This window comes from Schistocerca serialis, chromosome 1 (assembly GCF_023864345.2).
Source record: "Schistocerca serialis cubense isolate TAMUIC-IGC-003099 chromosome 1, iqSchSeri2.2, whole genome shotgun sequence".
NCBI classification, from domain to species: domain Eukaryota; kingdom Metazoa; phylum Arthropoda; class Insecta; order Orthoptera; family Acrididae; genus Schistocerca; species Schistocerca serialis.
The window spans coordinates 930,345,315-930,370,607 of NC_064638.1; positions in this window are offsets into that span (position 1 = coordinate 930,345,315).

The window sequence follows — 25,293 nt, forward strand, 5'->3', positions numbered from 1 at the left end:
CCTGACTGGCTGACTCACTGACTGACTTATTATCGCCTAGGACAAACCGCTAAGAACAGAAACTTTAAATTTGTAGAGGGTGTTTGTCTTATACTGTAGGCATCGTTTAGTAACGGAGTGTTCGAAATTACGCCCCTAAGAGGGTGAAGTATGGGCTGAAAGATTTTTTTTTTAATATGTCGCTGTTAAGGCAGCTTTAAGCTAGATTTAATACAACTGATATTTGGTTTCCCAGCCGGAAATAAAAAAAATACTTGTTTCAGCGTTTTTGAAAATTCAACAACTAAGGAGTAAAATGATGGGCGAATGTCTTATGGAAAATAAATCTTTACTGAAATACTACCAAAGCTTTTTAAACGGTATATCTGTGAAAAATTATATTTAACTTCCAGCAGATTAAAATTGTGAGCCGGACTTTTTTTTTAGTTGATCTCATTTTGTTCTGTATTGTTCGTCGAATTTGTTCGGGGCGGACGTCCGATGACACCCGTTCAGGTTCTTCGCTGATCCGTTCACTCAGTTTTTTAATTACAGAGGGTAGCTACCACTCTGACCGAACACGCTTTTTTTTGTTTTGTTTTAATCTCATTTTGTTCGCTTTTGTTCGTTGCATCTGCTCGGGGCGGACGTCGTGAGACATCCGTTTAAGTCGTTGTTGTTCGATTAACTCAGTTTTTTTATTACAGAGGACAGCTAACCCTCTGACCGAACACGCTGAGCTACCGTGCCGGGAAAATCTAGCTTTCAGCGAGTCTCGAAAGGCTGAGCTACCGTGCCAGTGGACAGGACGTTTTAATTTCCACTGGCTAAGCTTCAATTCTGCCAGTACCTTGTCTCCTCCCTCTCAAACTTCACAGAAGCTCTTCTGCGAAATTTGCAGAACTAGCACTCCTCAGTCGGTAGAGCACTTGCATAGGTCCCGAGTTCGAGTCTCGGTCTGGCAAACAGTTTTAATCTGCCAGGAAGTTTTATATCAGCGCACACTCTGTTGCAGAGCGAAAATCTCATTCTGAAAATTATCTGATTTCTCGATTAGAAAAAATACGTGTTTCACTGCTTTTGGAAATTCAACACCTGAAGGGGGTGAAATAAGTAATGAATGTTATTGTAACAAAATTTCATTATGAAAGCATTTTTGACGCTAACCCTAAGAAAATTTGTATTTGGCTTGAATTTGCGCATACAACGGTCTGATTGGCTAACCTTTGTACAAATTAACTCCGGAACAACACAACGTATCTAACATTTTTTTTCTTAACAACAATTTCTCAGCATAACCTACCCTGCAAGACCCTTACAAGCTTTTCAGGCTGTTTCTGACCATCCTGTATACACTTCTCTACGCATTCTTTGATTGCACTATTCAGACACAACACACGAGCCGCCTTCAATTTTGTCAGTACACCTCAGCTATCTTCCAAACTTAACAGTTCCTTGTACCTTGCGGTAATAGCACTGCTGGAACAAAGTTGGAGGAGAGAGGTACTAGTGGAAGTGAGGCTGTGGGGGCGAGCGGTGAGTCCTGACTGGGTGGCTCAGTTGGTTTCATGCTGATATACGGAAAAGACGACACTAAGGCCAGGCGCACACTGTGGCGCGGGTGAAGCAGGATACGGCAGTGCAGTGTAAGGATGAGCCAGATAGTTGCCCGAAAGTGGGGGTTTTATTTTACTTTTTATTTACTTTCAAAAGTCACTTTCTTCTCAAGCCGTAGCCGGCAGCGTCGGCTACCTGTAATTTTTCCATTCCACGGTCTGGCAACAGCAAGTCAGCAAGCATCTCGATCACGCACCTCCCTCGTGTGCTGACGAAGTAACGCTGTCTATGCGACGCTGACCAGGCCACGCTCTGGAAAAGAAGGCGCGTGGCCGTGTTGGATGTACCCGGCCGCCCGCCACCAGGCCTCGCGCTCTCGATCGCGCGCCCTGTAGCAGTCATCTCCTGCCCTTCCCGGTGCTGCGGCACACGCGGACTTGGCCTTTCCATACAATGCTTTTGCTTAACTATGCATACTACGGCTCGTCCCTGACGCTCTGGCTCATTCTCGCCTCCCTAGGCATGACTATTTGACCCTTTAGAAGGCAAAAGTGACCAATAAAAGACTTATTACTTAAAATCTTCCTAATGGTTCTTTCACGCCCACCGATTTCCAATCCGGTTGTCCTACAGTAGCAAGAATTCTTTGTGATTCACATATTTCTTTGTGTACTACAATCAAGCGAATTGACGCCCAGTGCAGGACAGCACACATGGTTTATGCGTTTCACAGGTTTACATCTTCTTCTTCATATATATTTACGCCTAAATGTACATGGATATTCTGCAAATCACATTTAACTGGCAGAGGATTCATAGAACCACCTTCAAAATACGTCTACATTATTATTGCACTCTCCAACAATGCGCGAAAAAAAAAGCGAACACCTATATCTTTCCGTGCGAGCTCTAATTTCATTTTTTTGTATGATGATCATTTCTCCCTACATAGATCAGCTTCAAAAAAATTTCCTCCTGAAAATTACAGGAACAGTTATACTTGGTGGCCACCAGATGCAAGTTGGAAGGAGCTGAATCATGGGTGGTGCTCATTATACCAAGGAAATTATCAGCTTCCTACCGGCCTGAAATTTTAGGAACTGGTGGAGCTTCCAATTACTGGTTGGTTGGTAGTATAATATTGACGTTTATGACAAACAGAAACATGCGTATTCTACTTCGACTGGAGCAGTTCGAGTCGACATGGTTTTGTATGATGCCAAGCTTTTTGTCAATATGAAACTCGTGTAAATGACTCCGATCGAAACAGAAGTTGCTAGTGAATTGTTTATCACAAAAGTTAGATGTCAGACCGAATTCAATGTGAGTTTTTCTCTTGTTAATGCATCCATGTTCAAGTGCTGATTTCTTCCGTTTTGAAGGGACATATAATAACACCGGTTTGTCCATTACCCATCAGACTCAGACTCTGAACTAATTGTAAGATCTAAGAATTTATCCATTGCTTCACAAGCAAATACCACACGACCGCTGGCCGCGGTGGCCGAGTGGTTCTAGGCGCTTCAGTCCAGAACCACGTGGCTGCTATGGTCGCAGGTTCGAATCCTGTCTCGGGCATGGATGTGTGTGATGTCCTTAGGTTTAAATGCCGACACGGTAGCTCAGCGTGTTCGGTCAGAGGGCTAGCTACCCTCTGTAACAAAAAACCTGAGTCAACAGATAAACGGAGAACCTAAATGGGTGTCATCGGACGTCCGCCCCAAACAAATTCAACAAATAATAAAGAACAAAATGAGATTAAAAAAAGCAGTTCTAAGTTTAGGGGACTGATGCCCTCAGATCTAGGGGACTGATGACCTCAGATGTTAAGTCCCATAGTGCTTAGAGCCAATCGAACCATTTTTTGAACCACACGACCCAGCTAAGAGAATGTCTCCACAAGCGCTGATACTGTTTGTGAGTAGCGTAGCGTTTCTTCCGTTGCACTGCACTGCCCTACACCTACACGCAGCTGTCGCCTGCGCTGCGTTGCCTCCGTCGCAATGTGCACGTGTCCTTAAGGGTGAAGCAAATAAGAACAACAAAGCTGAAAATCGGTTTTCTGCATTCAGCGTTTGTTGTAGAGACACGACAGGGGGACGTATTAAGAACTGTAGAATGATTAATTAGGGCCTGAATGCTCATAAATGTCGTGTTAATGTCAACTTACATAGTTTGTGCTACTTCTATGGTTGCTGTGCTCAATTAAAAAAATAAATTTGGTTCTTAATTTGCTTGAGATCCATCAGTGTTAATGTACACTGTGTGAGTGTGTGGGTTTTATTTTGTCAAGTTGCACAATGGATTGATCCAACAAGTACCCTTTGGCTCCTGCAAGAAACAATTTCCACCTCACACTACTACAGAAGTCAGACAGACGCTCCTAATGTAACAACAAGAACTGCTTGAAAAACATTCAGCAACAAATATCTTCTGGAGTCGTCTGCTGTAAGGAAAAGACACAAAAATATTCTATATTCTTACGTAACTAGTGGAATACTTGGGTACTGGAGTATTGCTAGCTAGTGTAAGAAAAACATTAAATGAACTAAAAATATCATTTATTACAAAAAAATCTGAGAAATAAAGTTAAACTTCTTATAAAATAATAAATTTCTGTGTTCTTTTCGTAACAGTAGATTGCCTCTTATGGATAGGAATGCTATTATTTTACAAATTATGGAAAGGTTCTTTTCTACCTTTTCTTTAAGAATGTTATTTACTCGTCAGAATGGCTGAGAGCCACGACTACACAATTTGAATAACTTTTCTAGGTATGGTCAAGGCCATTGCATGAGAAATGTAATGGAGTGTACTGTTATGGAGGACAGATGGGGCTCGCATACGCTGTAGAGCACAATACTGTGAGCTGCGACGACTGCTGCATGCGTCGTTCGCTGCTGACAAATAACACAACTATATCTTTCTATCTGGATTGACCTTCGCCAATCAAACTCTCCCTACACCTTGATGAAGTTAAGGGCTCCTATCCGCCCCTAGTCTAACTAATGGCGTGGTACATCGGTCAGATAACCAGTCCGCAATGATGCCACTCAATATTCACTTGCAGGCGTTTAACTAGTACTCTGTCCATGTTCACACCGCACAATAAATGTGGCGGCCAACACAGTGAACAATGCTTAATTGCGAGAAAGTCAATTTAGAGTATCACTCTGATTCGCTAATGACAGAGGTGCTCTCCCAGTGAGGTACTGAGGAGAGACTTTGTTCCTCGCTCTTTGCGTACAAGTACGATCGCACTCGCTCTTGTTACGTGTTCGCGCTCCAAGAGCGACAACGGAATGGCCCCTTTTACTGGAAAAGTTGCAAGGGTATATTGTTCGCTGTCTTCCCTCACTCCTCTGGCTCTTTGCATCAGAAATATTCCGCCAATCAGTGTTGCTCTTTTAAACGGGTTAATGGCGTTTCGTTTAAGTCGACCAATGCGGAAATATGTAGCATCTCTTTTAGGTGTATACTGTCCTCCTGTGAGAACTCCGTGAGAACGCAGTCGGTTCGTGAAAAAATGCGTCTTCTGGGCACTCCCACACAATGAAGTGGAATTTGCTTTTAAGTTGAACACGGGGGTCGTTATCCCTTCGCTCTGGCAAAAGCTGTCCTCTCTCTGGGCGGTCGTTCCGTCCGAAGTAGGTCTGCGCCAACCCACCCCTCTGAAGGGACAGGCCTCCCAGCAGGCTGGCTGCCTCCCTAGAACGAAAGTTCCTGTTGCCGCCATGTTGTGTATGCCAGCCTCGACTTTTTCGACCTCGGTGCACACTTGCGATTTACGTATTAGATTTGCATATCACTTACATGAATCCATGCAAAATTGGCTCTACTTTATCGAGTTTGGGTTCAAATGAAGCGTCTTGATGTGCAGAATACGATTGTGAGGACGGAATATGTAAGGAATGAAGGTCAGGAGACCATGCCACCTTACAACTGTGCATATCTTGAGGGATATTGTGCCAAATTCTGTGTAATTGGCGCTTAGATCATCAAAATCCCGAGATGGGTGGAGTGCCCTGCCCATAATGCTCCAAACGCTCTCAATTGGAGAGAGATTCAGCGACCATGCTGCCACAGAGAGTTTTGACAAAGACGAAGATAACCAATAGACATGTTCCTGTGTGTGGGTGGGCATTGTCTTGCTGAAATTCAATCCCAGAATGAATTGCCATGAAGGTCAACAAAATGGGGTGTGGGATACTGTCGACGTACCGCTGTGTTGTCAGGGTGCCACGGGTGACAACCAAAGTGGTCCTGCTATGAAAAGCAGTGGCACCCCAGCCCATTTACTCCTGGTTGTCGGGTCGTATGGTGGGCGACAGTCAGGCTGGTACCCCATCACTGTCTGCGGCGTCCCCAGACACATCTTCGCTAGTCATCGTGGCTCAGTTCAAAGTGGGACTCATCACTGAAGACGATGGTTTCCGTGTGCCATTTCTTTTCGTAGCAGGACCCCATTTGGTTGTCATCCCCGACGCCCTTACAGCACAGTGATACATCGACGGTTATCTGCGCCCCGTTTTGTTACCCTTCATGACAAGCCATTCTGGGCTTAAATTGCAACAAGATAATGCTTGTCAGCACACAGATGTGTTTCTGTTGTTTGCTTGCTTGCCAAAACCTACCTTGACCAGCAAAGTCGGTGGTGTTTCCCGAATTGAGAACCTTTGAAGGATTATGGGCAGGACCGTCCAACCGTCGCGGTATTTGCACGATCTAATGCGCTAAGTGGGCAGAATTTGGTACGACGTCCCTTAGAAGGACATCAAACAACTCTATCGATCAATTCCATGCCGAATAACTATTTGCATAAGGGCCAGAGGTGGACCAGCTTATTATTGACTTGCTCAATTCGTGAAGCTCTTTCTCTTGAATAAATCAACCAGCTTGCCCGAAATTGTAAAGATTAATTTGTCTGTACAAGTACAGCATATTTGCTGACTGCCGTCCTATACGGATAATTCTTTTATCGTACCTTTTTTTTGGTTTTGGAGTGTGCATCAACCGTACTCAGTGAAATGACTTGTCTGTCTCTCTGGTACTATATGACTTTGCATCATACATTCGCCCGCTACCTTACTGCCAGCAATGGTATACACTCTGTGTTCATCGAGAACCAGAAATTTTAAATGGCAGTTATTAGAACGATGTCGCCCTGAAAATAAAGGGTGTAGAGAACACAGTTTTTGACAAAAAAATGTCGGGGCCCTCTCAGTTGACGAGCTGGGGGCCCCCTCAGTTGACGATAGCTACTTAATACAAGTTATAGTTTGTAAGCAATCATGGGCAACTGCAGAAATTTTTCCAACAGCGGGCAGAATTCTAAATTTTCCTTTTGTACGTAACTGTTCTGTGAGTTGGAAACGTGTTGTTCCCCCAGTACTAATTTTGACAGGAAGTAGGCCTATACGGAACTAACTGTATCTCAAAAGATTGATAACTATATATTTAGTCTTTTTAGATAGATGACTTTGATACGTAAACAGTATGCGTATTTCATTAGTGTGTGCACTCTTTTGATATCATTGTTCAACGATATAAAATTACATCCATGGTAATCGATGAGTTATGAAATATAGGTAATTTTTTTTATCTAGCCTGAATATAAAAATTCAAAACAATGGAGAAAACTCCGTTCGGATATCAACAAAATAACCACTAAAAGTGCCTTTTCAATCTTCTACAGAAAAGCAAAGACAGTGAATAAACTAAAAAAAAAAACCACTCAACTTTGGTGGTCTCTATAACACTTACTTTGCTTACGATACCTCACAGCTGATCACGTTAATGGATCTACTTCTTTACCTCAATGTTTTCTATTTTTTATATTGACTTGATAACCAAAGTTGAATAAAATGTGTTTCGAAACCTACGTTGCGTTGGTTAGAAAAAAAGCTTAACCAGGGCTGGCAATAGACCGGATGAATGTGGGAAACTCTCTAAACCACCCTCAAAGTGGCCGGTAGAAACGACTTCTAACAGCTATAGTAGGACTGATAGCTTCCGTTTGTCACGCTGTTGAGCAGTCAGGCCAACTAGACTGCAATATTCATAACCCTATGACTACATTTCGTGCTGTGTTGCACTCTGCAGAGTTTGGGAAGGTCCAATCCCTCTGAGGACATATTTTTAGACCTTGAAGTTTCGCACTTTATTTCTTCTCTTCTATTGCAGAAAACGGTATTACCTAGTTCCTAAGATTAAGTGTATTGGTACCCACGGTGCCGACACCTACGGTATAGCAGGGCCATGTTCTTCAGGGAGCGTTGCAGTAGCTTTGCGTATACAGGGTGTTACAAAAAGGTACGGCCAAACTTTCAGGAAACATTCCTCACACACAAAGAAAGAAAATATTTTTTGTGGACATGTGTCCGGAAACGCTTACTTTCCATGTTAGAGCTCTTTTTATTACTTCTCTTGAAATCACATTAATCATGGAATGGAAACACACAGCAACAGAACGTACCAGCGTGACTTCAAACACTTTGTTACAGGAACTGTTCAAAATGTCCTCCGTTAGCGAGGATACATGCATCCACCCTCCGTCGCATGGAATCCCTGATGCGCTGATGCAGCCCTGGAGAATGGTGTATTGTATCACAGCCGTCCACAATACGAGCACGAAGAGTCTCTACATTTGGTACCGGGGTTGCGTAGACAAGAGCTTTCAAATGCCCCCATAAATGAAAGTCAAGAGGGTGGAGGTCAGGAGAGCGTGGAGGCCATGGAATTGGTCCGCCTCTACCAATCCATCGGTCACCGAATCTGTTGTTGAGAAGCGTACGAACACTTCGACTGAAATGTGCAGTGGAACCGCGTGACCGCTCCGGTCGCAGGTTCGAATCCTGCCTCGGGCATGGATGTGTGTGATGTCCTTAGGTTAGTTAGGTTTAAGTAGTTCTAAGTTCTAGGGGACTGATGACCACAGATGTTAAGTCCCATAGTGCTCAGAGCCATTTTAACCATTTGAAATGTGCAGGAGCTCCATCGTGCATGAACCACATGTTGTGTCGTACTTGTAAAGGCACATGTTCCAGCAGCACAGGTAGAGTATCCCGTATGAAATCATGATAACGTGCTCCACTGAGCGTAGGTGGAAGAACGAAACTAAAATGAGCTCTAACATGGAAATTAAGCGTTTCCGGACACATGTCCACATAACATCTTTTCTTTATTTGTGTGTGAGGAATGTTTCCTGAAAGTTTGGCCGTACCATTTTGTAACACCCTGTATAGTAGAACGTGTGTTTAGCAATCCATCAGACGTCTTCATTGTCGACAGGAAACGATGTACATCTGTCGTCATTCCGTTGTGCTACTACGGGAAGGGACATTCTTGTGCGAAATGGGAGCGGATGACGGGCACGTACACTGCTACCATCTTTATGTGATTCTGGGAACTGGCATCGCTCCGTAATCTACGGAGCTGTATGAGGAAGTGACAGAGGGAAGATTGAGGACACTGTTTCCACGCAGTTCGTAGAGGTTTCAAGTCAATCTTGACTTCAGAACAGTTTCGAAATCGCTGCCTCATCTAGGTATCGGCATAATTTCGCGTGAAAAATGTGACAAACAAGAAAATTCAAGATTACTGAAATCTAGCTATTTCTAATTGTTCTCAGCGGCCTGCTGTTCAGTACATTCGCTGTTAATTATTGCTAGAAAAGTGTGAGAATTCTGTAACGAACAAAGAGCCTGTATCTACATTCCAGGAGGAATCCAGTGCCCGCTCTTGTTCCCCTCGCGATCTTTTATGTTCACAATACATATTTGAAACATATATTTTTCAAAAATTTACATCCATAAAAAATTTATTCTCTACCGCCAACTTTATAAATTTAATTAACTTGGAAAGATTCCGTATAAGTTTTATTCTCTCAAAGAGACGGGGTCAAGACCGACACCGAACGATTCTTGAATAATCCTGCATGTGTCGTCATTCAGTCATCCCTTCTTCTCACACAATCACTGGAATAGGAAATGGCATACGATAGCTATCACCTAACGTTCAAGGTTAACTTTTGAACTAAGACTGCAGCTGTAAGTGTTTCAGAGGGCGTTTCCTCTCGTACCTAGCACTACTCGCTTTAATAATAGCAGTAATTTCGTGTGGTTCCGTGCCCTTGCGGGGTCTTGCCCACTCGCCACGTATAGGGTGCCCAAGGGATGCCGCGTTCTCGGAATACAACAATTCAAGCAAATAACATTAGTAGTTTTATTTCAATAAAGCAGATTGACAATAGTTAACTTTGCAATAACAACGGTGACGCAAGCGATGGGCGACATGCAACATAAAAATGGTTCAAATGGCTTTGACCACTATGGGACTTAACATCTGAGGTCGTCACTCCCCTAGAACTTAGAACTACTTAAACCTAACTAACCTAAGGACATCACACACATCCATGCCCGAGGCAGGATTCGACCCTGCGACCGCAGCGGTCGCGCGGTTCCTGACTGTAGCGCCTAGAACCGCTCGGCCACACCGGCCGGCTGCAACATAAATCCGAGTTCTTTGCTATATATATTGTTCATGCAAGTTTGGCACAGTTTGTGGATCACTAATAAATGCTATCGTAGCGTTCTCTGCTAGGCCTGTCCGTATACTGTCCTAATACTCTGCGAATACTCAGCTAATGTCCGGCCGAGGCTCGCAGGAGCGGCGCTTCTATTCTCCTCTTGTAGAGGCCGCTCCTGTCGTGGTGCGGTCCTAATCAGCGCACCATTGGCAGACGTCGTTTCACCGCCTTCTCTTCTCTTGTGTTCTTTATCTTCGTTCCGCCAGAACAGCCCTATTGTACGTTTTTCGATTGGACGCCATTTCGGAGACCCGTGTCCTTAATCTACCCCAGTTATCCAACCAGAGGAATGGGATCTACAGTTTAACGCGGAATTCGAACCATGTTTCGCTCCTGGCAACTCTTCACGCCATTAAAAGACGATGGCTGTATTAAAGGCAGAGCGAAAATTTCGGCTGTCTGAGCGAGATGCGATTCCGCGCGCTGTTGGTTTCCAGGCACCTCTAGACCACGACGCTCAGCTTCTAATGAACAGCAAATTTAGTAAAAATGTTACAGCAATAAAACGAAAGTTCGCTGATTCGAATCGTCCCGCCACCATTCCTGGTTCATTACAGATGTTGTTATAATTCATACCAATCTAATATTGGAGTATAATATTCTGAGAGAAATTTGATGTTTGAATTTCACAATGTACTACGAGGGACGTTCAGTAAGTAACGGAAAGCATTTTTTTCTGAAAGCATGGTGGTCTTATTCAGGATTTCAATACACTATATTATTCCTCATTCTTTTGGCAGCGAAACCCTATTTTTCTACATAATCTCCGTTTAAATGCGACGATCTAAAGTTATGGTGATTCTCGTGTACGACTGTGATGATGTTGTCCTAACGCATTACGTTCCTCCACGACAGACCGTCAATGCACAGTATTACTGTTCGTTTTTGGAGCATCACCTGCGACCAGCTTTGCGAAAGAAGCGGCGACACTTTCTGCGCATCCCACCCATCATTTTGCACGACAATGCGCGGGCGTATAGAGCGCAAGCTGTGGCTGCTCTGTTGGGCCGATGGGACTGGGAAGTACTGTACCATCAACCATACTCTTCGGACTTAATTCCTTGTGACTTTGATTTGTTTCCGAAGATGAAGGAACCACTTCGTGGCATTCGCTGCAGAACTGTTCCAGAGACTCGACAGGCAGTAGACTGCTCCATTCTTACCATCAACGGAACAGGCTGTGCTAACGGTATACTACGTAGTCCACATCGTGGCGACGGGTTCTACACAGCGCTGCTGACTACTTTGAAGGACAGTAGCAGGTGCAAACACGTAACTCTTTTGTATCGGTTGTGAATAAATAGTTGCTACTATTTAAGTTCCAACCCTTGTACCCTAACCTCTGTCGATGGAGATATGTTCCACAAAGTGAAGGTGGGGCCGAAACAAATATCAGATGTGGTTTGCCGATCTAGAAATAAATACCGAAACACCGTAAAAAAGCGTTTATATCAATATTTGGTTGTTTTGAAAAAGAAGATTATAAATTTTTTATCGTTCAGAAATGTCCAAGAACGTTGCACTAGGCTGAAACGCATTGCGCAGAACAGATAAATTATCATGTTTACATGTAACTGTAGCGGCGCGACAACGCACCTAACTGACGAGACGCCCACATTCTAGAAATAACGCGTGACTGAACACGTGTGGTCACAACGAACACAAGTTACCAGTTGCAAACCAGAGTGCAAACTAGTGAAAGTCGTCACCCAACGTTCTTCACGGATCAGTTAACTTGCATAATTAACTGATAAAACCCATTTGGCATGGATGATATGTGATTTGTGTTCTGCGAGAAGCGTGGAATCTTTAGAATGAAAAAACACGTAAAAATTATGGGAAGTGTATTCGTTTTTAAAGGAAGGAAGATTCGGGCTTAATGTCCGGTCGATGACGAGGTCAGATAAGATGGAGCACAAGATCGGATAGTTTAAGGGTGGGGAAGGAAATGGGCCTTATCCTTCTCAGGTCCGGAATTTGCCTTAAGAGAGAAAATTAAAATACGGATGAGCAGACGGATATATCTATCACCTTAGTACTGAACGGGAGTCCAGTGTGCGAAAGACTACGCCACCTATTTCGGTCGTACATTTTGTAGGTGTGTGCTGAAAAAACAGGAAATTTTTTCTTTGTACCGATTTAAGCTGAATCATTTCTGATACAACCTTAGAGGCTATTATGAAACTAGCTTCTGTATCCATTCACAGAGGGAAGTGATGAATTATACGGGATTTCGTAAACTAGATCTGATGGAAAAGAATTAAGAGTAATAAGCTTAGAAACACTGTGCATTAATTTAATGCTGTATTAAAATGGAACGTTTAGTGATGTTTCATTTTAGAATTTGCTTGAAAGACGTACTATAATAAAATCGGCATGTAATATCGCGTCACGGGAAGGTATAAGAACCACATTTGTTAAATATTTTTTCTCTCTTGCACTGAAAACCTTACGCCACATTGCACTGAGGAACAGCTAGAAAAATGACTTTTGTGGGCGACCAAACAAATGTGTTGTGATGTTCTTAGGTTAGTTAGATTTAAGTTGTTCTAAGTTCTAGGGGACTGATGGCCTCAGATGTTAAGTCCCATAGTGCTCAGAGCCATTTGAACCATATTTCTAGAGAGCCTGTATACAGAGAGAGTGGCCATAGGTGAAGTTGCCCGTGATTGGTTGATTAGCTTTGGCGCCATTTTTCTGCCAAACGTCTCTCGCGCTTCCATGTTCGCCGTGCTTTTGAGTTGAATTGAAGTTCAGAGGCCTTTTGGAAACGATTAAAAGGTATTTGAATTATTGAGAGACTTGTTATGCGTTGTGCATGCATGTTCGATTTAGTTGTATGTCGTTTTTAGTACTTAATTAGCGTTTGTGATCTTAAATACGAGTTGAAATAATGAAGCGTTTTGTGATGAAGTCGGTAGGCCTACATGTTTGAAGTAAACACGATGGTATTGTTTTGACATCTGTAATTCGTTCTGCAGACGTTCGTAAACGATGCCAGGTTGTGCTGCATTTGGTTGTTCCAATAGAGGCGAAGGTGGATTTTGCAAGTTAGCATTTCCACGCAATGAAGAAAGGCGAAAGCAGTGGGCAGTCGCAGTCAACAGGGCTGACATAAATCAAACAGGAGCCTTGTGGAAACCAACCAAGTACTCTTATCTATGCGAAGTAAGTCGTTTTCGATTTTTACTACATATAAAACAACTTGCAATATTATGGTTTCAGTATTATTGCCTGACTGTTGACGCAGGCAAATTGTAAGCACGTTTTCCGCAGTTGTGGTTGCTGAAACATTATTCGTAGTAAATAATTGTAGGTATTCTTCAAGACAGATTTTAATAGGCCTACTTACTGTGGGGTAGAAGGGATACGGTAGTTTTCTTGTTATATTTGGTCATTATTACAGTAGCCTACATTTAACATTACCTGATTTTTGTAATCTTTTTCGTTTGTTATCTACGAGAGGTATTCAATGCAATTCACTATATTTTTTTTATTTACGTTACTTTCGTTGCAATATGTCTAGTAAACGAACTTTAAAGGAGATAAATGCAAGTAACGAATAATTTTTACAGCCACTTTATCAAATTTTCCTGTGCTGTGCGCAGTAGGCTACTACAGGGTGTTTCAAAAATGACCGGTATATTTGAAACGGCAATAAAAACTAAACGAGCAGCGATAGAAATACACCGTTTGTTGCAATATGCTTGGAACAACAGTACATTTTCAGGCGGACAAACTTTCGAAATTACAGTAGTTACAATTTTCAACAACAGATGGCGCTGCGGTCTGGCAAACTCTATAGTACGATATTTTCCACATATCCACCATGCGTAGCAATAATATGGCGTAGTCTCTGAATGAAATTACCCGAAACCTTTGACAACGTGTCTGGCGGAATGGCTTCACATGCAGATGAGATGTACTGCTTCAGCTGTTCAATTGTTCCTGGATTCTGGCGGTACACCTGGTCTTTCAAGTGTCCCCATAGAAAGAAGTCACAGGGGTTCATGTCTGGCGAATAGGGAGGCCAATCCACGCCGCCTCCTGTATGTTTCGGATAGCCCAAAGCAATCACACGATCATCGAAATATTCATTCAGGAAATTAAAGACGTCGGCCGTGCGATGTGGCCGGGCACCATCTTGCATAAACCACGAGGAGTTCGCAGTGTCGTCTAAGGCAGTTCGTACCGCCACAAATTCACGAAGAATGTCCAGATAGCGTGATGCAGTAATCGTTTCGGATCTGAAAAATGGGCCAATGATTCCTTTGGAAGAAATGGCGGCCCAGACCAGTACTTTTTGAGGATGCAGGGACGATGGGACTGCAACATGGGGCTTTTCGGATTCCCATATGCGCCAGTTCTGTTTATTGACGAAGCCGTCCAGGTAAAAATAAGCTTCGTCAGTAAACCAAATGCTGCCCACATGCATATCGCCGTCATCAATCCTGTGCACTATATCGTTAGCGAATGTCTCTCGTGCAGCAATGGTAGCGGCACTAAGGGGTTGCCGCGTTTGAATTTTGTATGGATAGAGGTGTAAATTCTGGCGCATGAGACGATACGTGGACGTTGGAGTCATTTGGACCGCAGCTGCAACACGACGAACGGAAACCCAAGGCCGCTGTTGGATCACCTGCTGCACTAGCTGCGCGTTGCCCTCTGTGGTTGCCGTACGTGGTCGCCCTACCTTTCCAGCACGTTCATCCGTCACGTTCCCAGTCCGTTGAAATTTTTCAAACAGATCCTTTATTGTATCGCTTTTCGGTCCTTTGGTTACATTAAACCTCCGTTGAAAACTTCGTCTTGTTGCAACAACACTGTGTTCTAGGCGGTGGAATTCCAACACCAGAAAAATCCTCTGTTCTAAGGAATAAACCATGTTGTCTACAGCACACTTGCACGTTGTGAACAGCACACTCTTACAGCAGAAAGACGACGTACAGAATGGCGCACCCACAGACTGCGTTGTCTTCTATATCTTTCACATCACATGCAGCGCCATCTGTTGTTGAAAATTGGAACTACTGTAATTTCGAAAGTTTGTCCGCCTGAAAATGTACTATTGTCCCAAGCATATTGGAACAAACGGTGTATTTCTATCGCTGCTCGTTTAGTTTTTATTGCCGTTTCAAATATACCGGTCATTTTTGAAACACCCTGTATGAGTATATTATAACTGTAAAGAACGGCATTTAACGAATGATTTCGCCATATTGTCTTGTGCTTTTGATTCGGTGAGTGTGTACTCCAGTACTCCACTACTGGCCATTCAAAAGTCCCGCCCGCAGTTTGCCAGAAAACTGGCCGCCGTATCGTCCGGTTGGCAACTCTCTCCCTATACAGGCTCTCTACATATTTCCATCATCTAGCGCCATCTGTTCGCTGTCCCTGTCCATGTCCTCCATGCTCGCTAATGTTTAGATTCCCGCTGGAGGTCGAAAGCAGTGGCGGATTCAGAAAAACCTCAAGGAGGAGGCGCTAAAGATATCTTGAACTACCTTTACTTATAACGTAATAAAAATAATCAAGTCACGTGCAAAGTTTAAGAGACTTTTCTTTAAACTGATTATACACATATACAAGACAATGGCATCTTATAATATAACAAAAAAGTGTGAACAAATTGTGGTGTCACCGCCAGACACCACACTTGCTAGGTGGTAGCTTAAATCGGCCGCGGTCCATTTAGTACATGTCGGACCCGCGTGTCGCCACTGTGTAATCGCAGACCTAGCGCCACCACCAAGGCAGGTCTCGTGATACGAGAGAGCACTCGCCCCAGTTGTACGAGAACCTAGCTACCGACCAGATGTACGAAGCCTTTCTCTCTCATTAGCCGAGAGACAGAATAGCCATCAGCTAAGTTAATGGCTACGAACTAGCAAGGCGCCATTAGCCATACAGTGATTGTACTTAAAGTCTCCTGTGTATCGTCAAGATCGATGTACCTCAATGATTGAGAAAAGTTAAGTATTAAACCTGCTCCGTACTTTTCTTCCTAACATTAATTACGTATCCTGTTCCAGTACTTCACGCCCGTCTGCGTTAGTCTAGCTTGCCTTTTCAGCCATCTCAACTTCACGGTGTCGGCCCAGCTACCGACACAACATTGGCGACGAGGATGGGATAAGAGTTCTTTCTGATTGCTTACATTTAATTGTGTCATGGCTTCGCCACATTCTCCAGATGTACTGTCCGAATTTTATCGCTTGCAGAATCAGCAGACGCAGGCGTTATTGGATGCCCTTGGACAGCTCGTCCAGGGTCAACGTGCGCTGCACACCGATGCGGCCGCCGCCGCTTCACCGCTACCGCAGCCACAACCTGCCGTTGCACCGCCTTTTAGGCACTACGACCCGAACCAAGAAACCTGGCACGAGTGGTCCCGCCAGTTTGCGTTCCACCTCGCTGCCTACAGAATTCAAGGTAATGAGCGGCAGCCGTTTTTGCTTTCTTGTGTCGGTGTGTCCACATACCGTGTGATAGTGAAATTGTTTCCCCAACGCGACGTAGCAACTCTTTCCTACGAGGAAATTTTGTCTGCATTAGATGCCTATTCCCCCCCCATGAACCATGGACCTTGCCGTTGGTGGGGAGGCTTGCGTGCCTCAGCGATACAGATAGCCGTACCGTAGGTGCAACCACAACGGAGGGGTATCTGTTGAGAGGCCAGACAAACGTGTGGTTCCTGAAGAGGGGCAGCAGCCTTTTCAGTAGTTGCAAGGGCAACAGTCTGGATGATTGACTGATCTGGCCTTGTAACAATAACCAAAACGGCCTTGCTGTGCTGGTACTGCGAACGGCTGAAAGCAAGGGGAAACTACGGCCGTAATTTTTCCCGAGGGCATGCAGCTTTACTGTATGATTAAATGATGATGGCGTCCTCTTGGGTAAAATATTCCGGAGGTAAAATAGTCCCCCATTCGAATCTCCGGGCGGGGGCTACTCAAGAGGATGTCGTTATCAGGTGAAAGAAAACTGGCGTTCTACGGATCGGAGCGTGGAATGTCAGATCCCTTAATCGGGCAGGTAGGTTAGAAAATTTAAAAAGGGAAATGGATAGGTTGAAGTTAGATATAGTGGGAATTAGCGAAGTTCGGTGGCAGGAGGAAAAAGACTTCTGGTCAGGTGACTACAGGGTTATAAACACAAAATCAAATAGGGGTAATGCAGGAGTAGGTTTAATAATGAATAGGAAAATAGGAATGCGGGTAAGCTACTACAAACAGCATAGTGAACGCATTATTGTGGCCAAGATAGATACAAAGCCCACACCTACTACAGTAGTACAAGTTTATATGCCAACTAGCTCTGCAGATGACGAAGAAATTGAAGAAATGTATGATGAAATAAAAGAAATCATTCAGATTGTGAAGGGAGACGAAAATTTAATAGTCATGGGTGACTGGAATTCTAGTGTAGGAAAAGGGAGAGAAGGAAACATAGTAGGTGAATATGGATTGGGGGACAGAAATGAAAGAGGAAGCCGCCTGGTAGAATTTTGCACAGAGCACAACATAATCATAACTAACACTTGGTTTAAGAATCATGAAAGAAGGTTGTATACATGGAAGAACCCTGGAGATACTAAAAGGTATCAGATAGATTATATAATGGTAAGACAGAGATTTAGGAACCAGGTTTTAAATTGTAAGACATTTCCAGGGGCAGATGTGGACTCTGACCACAATCTATTGGTTATGACCTGTAGATTAAAACTGAAGAAACTGCAAAAAGGTGGGAATTTAAGGAGATGGGACCTGGATAAACTAAAAGAACCAGAGGTTGTACAGAGATTCAGGGAGAGCATAAGGGAGCAATTGACAGGAATGGGGGAAATAAATACAGTAGAAGAAGAATGGGTAGCTTTGAGGGATGAAGTAGTGAAGGCAGCAGACGATCAAGTAGGTAAAAAGACGAGGGCTAGTAGAAATCCTTGGGTAACAGAAGAAATATTGAATTTAATTGATGAAAGGAGAAAATATAAAAATGCACTAAGTGAAACAGGCAAAAAGGAATACAAACGTCTCAAAAATGAGATCGACAGGAAGTGCAAAATGGCTAAGCAGGGATGGCTAGAGGACAAATGTAAGGATGTAGAGGCCTATCTCACTAGGGGTAAGATAGATACCGCCTACAGGAAAATTAAAGAGACCTTTGGAGATAAGAGAACCATTTGCATGAACATCAAGAGCTCAGATGGAAACCCAGTTCTAAGCAAAGAAGGGAAAGCAGAAAGGTGGAAGCAGTATATAGAGGGTCTATACAAGGGCGATGTACTTGAGGACAATATTATGGAAATGGAAGAGGATGTAGATGAAGATGAAATGGGAGATACGATACTGCGTGAAGAGTTTGACAGAGCACTGAAAGACCTGAGTCGAAACAAGGCCCCCGGAGTAGACAATATTCCATTGGAACTACTGACGGCCGTGGGAGAGCCAGTCCTGACAAAACTCTACCACCTGGTGAGCAATATGTATGAAACAGGTGAAATACCCTCAGACTTCAAGAAGAATATAATAATTCCAATCCCAAAGAAAGCAGGTGTTGACAGATGTGAAAATTACCGAACTATCAGCTTAATAAGTCACAGCTGCAAAATACTAACACGAATTCTTTACAGACGAATGGAAAAACTAGTAGAAGCCAACCTCGGGGAAGATCAGTTTGGATTCCGTAGAAACACTGGAACACGTGAGGAAATACTGACCTTACGACTTATCTTAGAAGAAAGATTAAGGAAAGGCAAACCTACGTTTCTAGCATTTGTAGACTTAGAGAAAGCTTTTGACAATGTTGACTGGAATACTCTCTTTCAAATTCTAAAGGTGGCAGGGGTAAAATACAGGGAGCGAAAGGCTATTTACAATTTGTACAGAAACCAGATGGCAGTTATAAGAGTCGAGAGACATGAAAGGGAAGCAGTGGTTGGGAAGGGCGTAAGACAGGGTTGTAGCCTCTCCCCGATGTTGTTCAATCTGTATATTGAGCAAGCAGTAAAGGAAACAAAAGAAAAATTCGGAGTAGGTATTAAAATTCATGGAGAAGAAATAAAAACTTTGAGGTTCGCCGATGACATTGTAATTCTGTCAGAGACAGCAAAGGACTTGGAAGAGCAGTTGAATGGAATGGACAGTGTCTTGAAAGGAGGATATAAGATGAACATCAACAAAAGCAAAACAAGGATAATGGAATGTAGTCTAATTAAGTCGGGTGATGCTGAGGGAATTAGATTAGGAAATGAGGCACTTAAAGTAGTAAAGGAGTTTTGCTATTTGGGGAGCAAAATAACTGATGACGGTCGAAGTAGAGAGGATATAAAATGTAGGCTGGCAATGGCAAGGAAAGCGTTTCTGAAGAAGAGAAATTTGTTAACATCCAGTATTGATTTAAGTGTCAGGAAGTCATTTCTGAAAGTATTTGTATGGAGTGTAGCCATGTATGGAAGTGAAACATGGACGGTAAATAGTTTGGACAAGAAGAGAATAGAAGCTTTCGAAATGTGGTGCTACAGAAGAATGCTGAAGATTAGATGGGTAGATCACATAACTAATGAGGAAGTATTGAATAGGATTGGGGAGAAGAGAAGTTTGTGGCACAACTTGACCAGAAGAAGGGATCGGTTGGTAGGACATGTTCTGAGGCATCAAGGGATCACCAATTTAGTATTGGAGGGCAGCGTGGAGGGTAAAAATCATAGAGGGAGACCAAGAGATGAATACACTAAGCAGATTCAGAAGGATGTAGGTTGCAGTAGGTACTGGGAGATGAAAAAGCTTGCACAGGATAGAGTAGCATGTAGAGCTGCATCAAACCAGTCTCAGGACTGAAGACCACAACAACAACAACAACAACAGATGCCTATTTCAAAGAAACAGTTAATGTGGTTGCAAAACGGTATACGTTCTTTCGTACAAAACGTACGGCCGGTCAAACTAATAGGGAGTGGGTAGCAACATTGCAAGGACTTACTAGGGACTGTGCCTTTGAATGTGACTGTGGTCTTTCTTATTCAGATACAATGGTGCGTGATGCAATTGCACAGAACATTTCTGATGTTCGCATACGGGAGCAAATTTTGAAACTAGTTAATCCCTCCCTTCAACAAGTGATAGACATATTGGATAGACAGGACACACTTGACTGTGCTCAGGAATCTTTTGAAACTTCGCCAGCCGTGTGTAACATTAACCGGCCCGCTGGACGCGCTGCGCGGCCCAGTAACCGGGCCTCGCGCACGTCCGCACAGCTGCCGCCGCGCGCTCAGCCACGTGTGCCGCGCCAGCCCACAAATGTAGTGAAATCGTGCCCGCGGTGTGCTACTAGACATTCGCGTGAACATTGCCCGTCACGCCAAGCTATTTGCTTTTTCTGCAATAAGAAAGGACATGTTCAAAGTGTTTGCCAGAAAAAGCTCAGATCAGACAATCACAATCATTCCAGGCCCTTTGCTTCGCGCCGGAATCGAACCAAGGACACTCAGGCTCGTGGACCTTCGCCTATGGACATTCATGTCGTTAATTCCGCTTCGTCCAGTGACACTTTCTCTAACAGTGACTGTGTTCGTCCCACAAAAACTGTGCGTCGACGTCGCCGGAAATCACGTCAATTGGCAAGTGATTCTGTACCAGTGTCTATTCAAATTGCACAAAACAGTCGCTCTTGTCGTCAGCAGGACAATAAACTTTTTGTGGACTTAGACTTTGAAGGCAAAGTGATACCATTCCAGCTCGATACCGGAGCTGCAGTTTCATTGCTCAGTCACGACACGTACAAACAACTGGGCAAACCTCCATTGCGTTCCGCAAATGTTAAGCTAACTACATATTCCGGACAGAAAATTCCTGTGTTAGGACAGTGCAGCCTTCTTGCAACATACAAGGGACAAACAAAACTTGTGTCATTTTACGTTCTTCGTTCTTCTTCTGCAGTGAACTTGTTTGGTCTAGATTTATTTCAGTTGTTTAACATGTCTATTGTAAATCAGGTCCTATCAGTGAATCAGACTGTGCCTACAGACAGTGTTTCTCGGCTGTGTGAAGAATTTGCAGACATTTTTGCACCGGGCTTAGGTTGCGCTAAAAACTATGAAGCACATTTAGAACTGAAGGTAAACGCGCAACCGAAATTTTTCAGGGCGCGCCATGTTCCCCACGCATTGCGTGATGAGGTCGCAAGAACGTTACACGATCTCGAATCACAGGGTGTAATTGAACGTGTGCAAGCTTCTCTCTGGGCCTCACCCTTAGTAATTTTGCCAAAACCTTCCGGAAAATTGAGACTTTGCGTGGACTTCAAGGCCACAGTGAATCCACAGCTAGTGACTGCTACTTTTCCTTTGCCCCGCCCGGAAGATCTTTTTGCTAAACTGTGCCCGGGAAAATATTTTTCAAAGTTGGACCTAGCCGATGCGTACTTGCAAATACCGGTGGACGACGAATCCCAGCGCGTATTGGTGGTTAACACGCATCTTGGATTGTACCGCTTCAAAAGACTGCCATTCGGGTGTGCATCCGCCCCTGCCTTGTTTCAGCAATATTTACAAACTATTTGTGCGTCGGTCCCTACTGCAGCAAACTATCTGGACGATATAGTGATCTCCGGACAGACAGAAGAAGATCATCTTGCGAACTTACGAACATTATTTCAGGTCTTGCGGCAAAATGGTCTTCGCTTGAGGAAGGACAAATGTGTGTTTTTTGCTCGTGACTTACCATACCTGGGACATGTCATTAATGCCCAAGGCATACATCCGAGTCCAGAGCACCTCCGTGCCATACAAGAATTGCCTTCCCCTCAAAATGTGAAACAGCTACAGAGTGTGTTGGGTAAAATTAATTATTACAATAAATATGTGCGCAATGCCTCTTCCATTTCAGCTCCGCTTCATCGCTTACGCCGTAAAGGTGTTCCGTTCGTCTGGACGACGGAATGTGAACGCGCCTTTCGCCAGTTGAAATCGGCGTTGCTTTCTAATACTTGCCTTACGCCATTCGATCCCCAGAAACCCCTTTTGTTGATGGTAGATGCATCGGATTTCGGGATCGGTGCTGTGCTTGCGCACAAAGTTGGCTCCCATGATCGCCCTATTGCCTTTGCGTCCAAATTGCTCTCGTCTGCGCAAAGAAATTATTCACAGATAGAGAAAGAAGCTTTGGCTCTCGTGTTTGGTGTTACTAAGTTCCATGATTTCTTGTATGGTCGTCACTTTACCATCATCACAGACCACAAACCTTTGACTTCGCTTTTTCATCCGACCAAGCCTGTACCTCCACGTACAGCGCAGAAATTCATTCGCTGGTCTATTTTCCTCTCGCAGTACCGCTACGATATCTTGTATCGGTCCACTGCTAAGCACGGAAACGCCGATGCGTTGTCCCGTTTGCCTGTTGCTGAGGATAAAGCATTCGATTCTTCCGAACTTGCTTGCATGTTCATTGATTCGGAAACCGATGAAGTGGTCGAATCGTTTCCGATTGATTTTCGTCGTGTCGCTACAGCCACAGCTGCTGACCCTGTCCTTGCTACTGTTTTACGTTTTGTTGCTACGCAATGGCCTTTGTCAAAGTCTCGGATCGAGGATCCGTTGGTTCGCCGATTTTTTGCTCACAAGGAGAGACTTTTTGTTCGACGTGGTGTTTTGTTGTTGCGTTCTGATAATGATCAGTCCAGAGTCGTGGTCCCACGTTCGTTACAGTCCTCTGTTTTAAGGCTTCTTCACCAAGGACATTGGGGTATAGTGCGAACGAAACAACTTGCTCGTCAGCACTGTACTTGGTTCGGAATCGATGCTGCGATTACGAATATGTGTTCTTCGTGCCCGGCGTGTGCCGAACAACAGTCCGCACCGTCGCGGAAAGTCTTTGCGTGGCCAAAAGCCACTTCCCCTTGGCAACGCTTGCACATTGATTTTGCTGGTCCATTCTGGAATGCTCGATGGTTGGTTCTGGTCGACGCCTTCAGTAATTTTCCTTTTGTTGTCCGGATGTCTTCCACGACGTCCTCCGCCACCATCCAAGCGTTGTCTGCTATCTTTTGCATTGAAGGTCTTCCGCAGACTATTGTTTCCGACAATGGCCCACAATTCATGTCCGCAGAATTTCAGTCATTCTGCCAGGCCAATGGTATTCAACATCTGACATCCGCGCCGTTTTCGCCTCAGTCCAACGGTGCCGCTGAACGATTGGTCCGGACTTTCAAGTCACAGATGTTGAAATTGAAAGAGTCGCATTCTCGGGAGGACGCATTGTTGCTCTTTTTGTCTTCGTATCGCTCTCAGCCCCGAGATGGTCGCTCGCCGGCTGAGTTGCTCCACGGTCGTCCTCATCGCACCTTGATGTCTTTGCTGCATCCGCCGCATCAGGTTCCTGTGCAGCGGCAGACTCCTGCTTTTGCTCCAGGCGACGTTGTATTTTATCGCAACTATCGAGGTTCACGGCGTTGGCTCGCAGGGCGCATTCTTCGCTGCCTCGGCCGCGCGATGTATTTGGTTTTGGGGGCCTCTGGTGAGGTGCGTCGGCATCTCAATCAGCTGCGCCTCTGTCGTCGCTCGGGTTCTGCCGCTCCCCGTCTGCTTTCAGCGACGGTGCCGTCCGGTCAGCGCCCTGGGGACCCATCTACTGGCTCGCCTCATCCCCAGGTGTTACCGACGATGCCTTCCATTTTGCCCCATGGCGACGCGCCGCCGCCGCCGCAGCAGCAGCAGCAGCAGCCGCCGCCGCCGCTTGTTCTCCCGCCGGCGCCGCCCGCATTCGACGCTTCGTTGCAGCCGCCAAGCGCCTCTCAGGGTCACGCGCCGCCGATCGCTTCCCGTGACCAGCTGTCCTCCGCCATGGAACTCCCGCCCGCTCCGGACCACATGACGTCATCGCGCGTCGGCTACCCCGACGCAATGGAGGTTGATCCTTCGGTCCCTCCTGTCTCTTTACGGGCGCATACACCGCATGTTGACGTGCACCCTGGACTAGTTTTTCAGGCGTTTCCTAGCTCCCCTCGGACCGAATGGCCGGGTGCGGGTGGCACAGCCTCGCCTGTTGTTAGGCTCCCCACCTCATCGCATACGTCAACATGTGGTCCTCCCCACGGCGGGCGGAAGCCTTATCACACGACCGTTCGCCGATTTGCGGGGGAGGAATGTGGTGTCACCGCCAGACACCACACTTGCTAGGTGGTAGCTTAAATCGGCCGCGGTCCATTTAGTACATGTCGGACCCGCGTGTCGCCACTGTGTAATCGCAGACCTAGCGCCACCACCAAGGCAGGTCTCGTGATACGAGAGAGCACTCGCCCCAGTTGTATGAGAACCTAGCTACCGACCAGATGTACGAAACCTTTCTCTCTCATTAGCCGAGAGACAGAATAGCCATCAGCTAAGTTAATGGCTACGAACTAGCAAGGCGCCATTAGCCATACAGTGATTGTACTTAAAGTCTCCTGTGTATCGTCAAGATCGATGTACCTCAATGATTGAGAAAAGTTAAGTATTAAACCTGCTCCGTACTTTTCTTCCTAACATTAATTACGTATCCTGTTCCAGTACTTCACGCCCGTCTGCGTTAGTCTAGCTTGCCTTTTCAGCCATCTCAACTTCACGGTGTCGGCCCAGCTACCGACACAACACAAATACCTACCGTGAAAGCGACAAGGCAATACGTACCTTATGACGTATAATATAAGGGCGAGTTTTCTATGATGACGTCATCCGGCATTTTATGTGTGTGGAACTTCTATTGTCGATTCCGTTCCTTTCTAGCGCATTCGATAGAGGGCCTACACAGTAACAATGTGTTTTTAGGAGTCTTCTCGAAACTCACTATTACTGGAGATAATACGCATCAGTAGTTTCCCATACTCGTAATACGAGTTAGGTATGGGAAACTATTGTTACGTTATTAGTAAAAATATTGTTACGAGTCTGTTACGAGACTCGTTACAATATATTGTTACGAATATTTTTACTGAGAAATTACTATGAATTACTATTATTAATACTTCACAATCAACTGATCACTCTCACTTTTGACTAATGTTCACACTTGCACTTCCTACAACTAGGACTGTTTACTAATTCAATCTTCAGTCTTGATATTTTTGCTTCTGCCTACAACTAGGACTTTTTACTAATTCAATCTTCAGTCCTGATATTTCTGCTTCTGCTTACA